The 4,364-nt window shown below is 39.5% G+C and overlaps 1 pseudogene; it reads right to left on the bottom strand.

Annotated features, from left to right (window-relative positions):
* Positions 1-2,018: 2,018 nt before the first annotated feature.
* Positions 2,019-4,364, bottom strand: part of LOC107573625 (tripartite motif-containing protein 16-like) — a 3,988-nt pseudogene continuing 1,642 nt past the window's right edge.

Below are 4,364 nucleotides of genomic sequence, written 5' to 3'. Positions count from 1 at the left end.
CGGGCTTCGTGTCTTTATTTCGGATACGGAGCGCTATTAAACAAGAAGGAACGAAAACGGACAAACTCGAGAGGTTGATGATTCGCATCGGGGTGTTTACAGTCCTGCATACGGTCATCGCTGTGGTGATTGTGGCTTGCTACGTTTACGAACAGCACAATCGAGAAGCGTGGGAAATCGCGCATGCGTGTAACTGCTCGTCGGATAAAAAAGCTCAGAAACCGGATTACGCCGTGTTTATGCTCAAGTATTTCATGTGCCTTTTGGTGGGGATCACGTCGGGTGCGTGGACGTGGTCCGGTAAAACTTTGGACTCGTGGCGAGCCCTTTGCACGCGCCGCTGCTGCCTCTGGGGTAGTAAAGGCACGAGCGGTTCGGTTTACAGTGACGCTAGCACGGGACTGACAGGAAGTTCGGTTTTGTGCGCTCCAAAACAAATGCCACTGTCCCGAGTGTGATAAAAGCGGAACTTCCTAAAAGACTTTGCAAACTGATCAACTGCTGCTTTCCTGACAAATGAGAGATGCCTATTTCCAGTATCAGGTGAGACCGGGGATAGTCACTGTGTTAAATAGCCTACTACTGTGACGACCAGTCCCGATCTCTTCAACTAAACTAAATACCAGTCATTAAATCACAGCTCAAGCCTGTGTATGAGGTTATGAATGTGCCTTTAAAAGTGTCCATACGGGTTTTTTTATATTTTCTTATGTATTTATATTAAAATGTTATTGTTAAAACAACGACATAGAATGTTTAACATTTATACAAGATTGTGTGTATTTATCATTCACAACTATTTTGACAATAAAACACGTATTACCAAAGCATTTTTGAATGCTTATTTCATGTTTACAGAGAGCTCTCTATTGCTCACAAACATTCATACCTGTGTGAAAGTGGCAGAGTATAGAAGCAGAAGGACAATATTTGGCTTTGCTTAAAATAACAGCAAATTTTGTTTGAGAGTTTAAAATGATTCATATTTCTCAGTACAGGTACAGGGCCTATACAAATAAAAAATTAACTAAAAATCATCTAAATAATTTGCCAGTGATAGGTCTATGTTCAATGATATGTACTCTGTGGATGAGATTTATTGTGTCAGAGATGTTGTAGAAGGACATAATTCCTGCTTTGTGCATAACAAGTAATAAGTAGGTAGCCTACTGAATACAGTAGGGCCTGCTATAGATTCAGCAGACCCACAGACAACTGTACTAACCCTTAATTCCTTAAATATTCACTTCCATCTGCATGCGCACAAAATGATTTAAAACAAGTCATTAAGTTTTTGTTTATTTAATTCCGAAGCATTTTCTGCTTCTGGGTTTAAAAAATGTCAAGTAGTTTACTAGCTTGTGAAAATGCACAGCCAAAATGGGCCAGTCCAGTAGAAGGCGCGCTCACACACACACACACACACACAGGTTTATTTTTATGGTTTATGGGGACTCTCCATAGGTGTAATGGTTTTTATACTGTACAAACAGTATTTTCTATTGCCCTACACCAACCCTACCCCTAAACCTACCCCTTACAGGGAACTTTCTGCATTTTTAGATTTTCAAAAAAACTAATTCTGAATTATTTATAAGCCTTTTGAATTATGGGGACACTAAAAAAAAGCCTCATAAATCACCTTCTCGTTGTAATACCTGTCATACCCATGTTATTATACAAATTTGTGTCCTCAAACCACGTAAACATACACACACACACACACACACTGCTTATCAGTATTTTAGTGAAAGAATGTAAAATGCTACAACAAAACTACTAAAATGTTAACTGTGATACATTTAACCACTATTGAATGAAAAAATAGGCTATGTAAAAAATAAAACATGCTAAAATTTTTTTTTTGTTTATCTATTAAAAACAATACAAGAGTGTTTACAACTTGCATTACAAATATAACTGCAATCACCTTTGTTAACCAGGTTAGGTGAGGATCGCACCAGACCAAGCATCTCACATGATGCTTAAACTTGTAATATGACTATTATTAATCAAATCTATGGAGATGACAGTTTCACTGTTGATCCCAAATATATCCTAAACCCAGGATAGAGTGGTTGAGTGAATGTGGTCTGGATTCTGTGGATGAGGGTCATTGTGTCAGAAACTTTGTAGAAGGACAGAGTTCCTGCACTGTGATCCACATACACTCCCAATTTTACAGGAGCTAGAGACCACAGGGAGATCAGTCTTGATGCTATTGTGACAGAATGAGTAACAGGATTTAGAGCAGAACAATCTCCAGGACTGATCATTTAACCCAAATCCACACTCAAAACCACTCCCCTTCCTTCTGATGCTCTTATATGACACTGATATATATACCCCGGACATCCCATTCCACTCAATCTCCCAGTAACAGCGTCCACACACACTCTCTCTACACAACACCTGAAAAAAATCATGAAATCGGTCCGCATGAACAGGATACCGCTGGTCAGCCCCAATAAATGTAGCCACTCTGTTGCCTTCAGACAGACGGAGATATTTATGGGCAGTGTTCGGATCCAGTGTGAGCTGGTGGGAATCTGGGGGGGACAGATTCACACCAGGAAACTTAAAAAATAAATATAATAAAAATCTCTCTGGATGTTAATTGTCACAAGAAAGCGATTTGCGAGACTTACATTGCAAGAACTCGGCTCTGGTCCTAAATTCAGGGGTGGAAACAATCTCGACATACAGTGGGTACGGAAAGTATTCAGACCCCCTTAAATTTTTCACTCTTTGTTATATTGCAGCCATTTGCTAAAATCATTTAAGTTCATTTTTTTTCCTCATTAATGTACACACAGCACCCCATATTGACAGAAAAACACAGAATTGTTGCGAAAAAACAAGGAACATCAACCAACTTTACCATTTTGGACCATTTGAGATGGAATGACCCTGATGCCTAACATGTTTTTTTTTTTAAGGTAATTAATCTCCAGTACTTTACCTTTACCAAATATACTCTCTATTGCTTCCTTACAGAGATCCTCAAGCATAGAGATAGATTTTCGCACATCATCATAAGAAAAGAAAGAACTGATATTGATGTTTTCTGTAGATGCGGGAAGAACAGAGAGAGACTGGAAACTCTACAAAAACACATAAATGGATAGATCAAAATCAATAAAGTTTTCAAGGTGTCAAACACATTTAGAATTTTTCAATATTTTCAGACTCAAAAACAAATGTAGCGCAAATTGATTCAAGATGATGTAAAATCCTTTTGTCCAGCAAAAATCTCCTTGTAATATTAATAACATCCTAAAGTTATTTTTTTCAAATCTGTTACCTGTAGGAAATGGATGAGGTTTTCTGTGTGTAAAAGCTGCTTCAGCTCAGCGTCTCTCCTCCTCAGATCATAAATCTCCTGCTTCAGTTGCTCTAAGAGTCCTTCAGCTCGACTCACTTCAGCCTTTTCTCGATCTCTGATCATCTGTATCACCTCAGAGCGTCTTCTCTCAATGGAGCGGATCAGTTCAGTAAAGATCCTCTCACTGTTCTTCACTGCTGCCTGTGCGGAGCTCTGTTATGACACACATAGAGAATCATTCGGTTTAGTCTGTTAGCCACAGTGGGCTTCAGTGGGACTGCTCTTCTAACATCCAGCATTTATTTTTCTCCTTTGTTAATAACTCACCTTATGAGTATCCACAGCCTGTTTCAGCTTCTGAAGCTCCTTCTCTTTCTCCTGGATTCTCTGCTGAAACTTTCTTTGTATGTCCCATAATTGTTTCTGTAACAAAAACAGATAACATGCAGCTCCAGCATCATAAACGTGCATTTTACTAACATTAGCTTTTCATACCTGTTTCTCAGTCCTCTCTGCTTCAGCCGAAACTGTGTGATGATTTTTATGTTCATCCATCGTGCACAAAAAACAAATACACGTTTGGTCAGTACAACAGTAAACCTCCAGCAGTCGGTCATGTTGAGAGCAGCTCATCTCCTTGAGTCGTCCAGTGGCATTAATCAAACTGTGTTTCTTATCTTTAAAGAATCTGTCGTGTTGTTTAAGGTGGTTTTGACAGTAAGAGTTTAGACACATCAGACAAGACCCGACGGCTTTGTATTTTCTCCCTGTGCAGATGTCACACTCCACATCTCCAGGTCCAGCGTAACTGGAAGCAGGAAAAACTGTTTGGATTTTTGTCTTCTTCAGTTTCTCCACCGTTTCAGCCAGCATCACATTCTTATTTAAAGTAGGTCTTGGACTGAAGGTCTGTCTGCACTGAGGGCAGCTGTAAACTCTCTTTTGATCATCCTGATTCCAGTATTCTGCAATACAGTTCATACAGTAGCTGTGGCCACAGGGGATTGTCACTGGATCCTTCAGTAGATCCAGACAGATC

Source organism: Sinocyclocheilus grahami, unplaced genomic scaffold (genome assembly GCF_001515645.1).
Source record: "Sinocyclocheilus grahami isolate Dianchi unplaced genomic scaffold, SAMN03320097.WGS_v1.1 scaffold1986.1, whole genome shotgun sequence".
Taxonomy (NCBI): Eukaryota; Metazoa; Chordata; class Actinopteri; order Cypriniformes; family Cyprinidae; genus Sinocyclocheilus; species Sinocyclocheilus grahami.
This window is presented reverse-complemented; position numbering and strand designations above follow the sequence as displayed.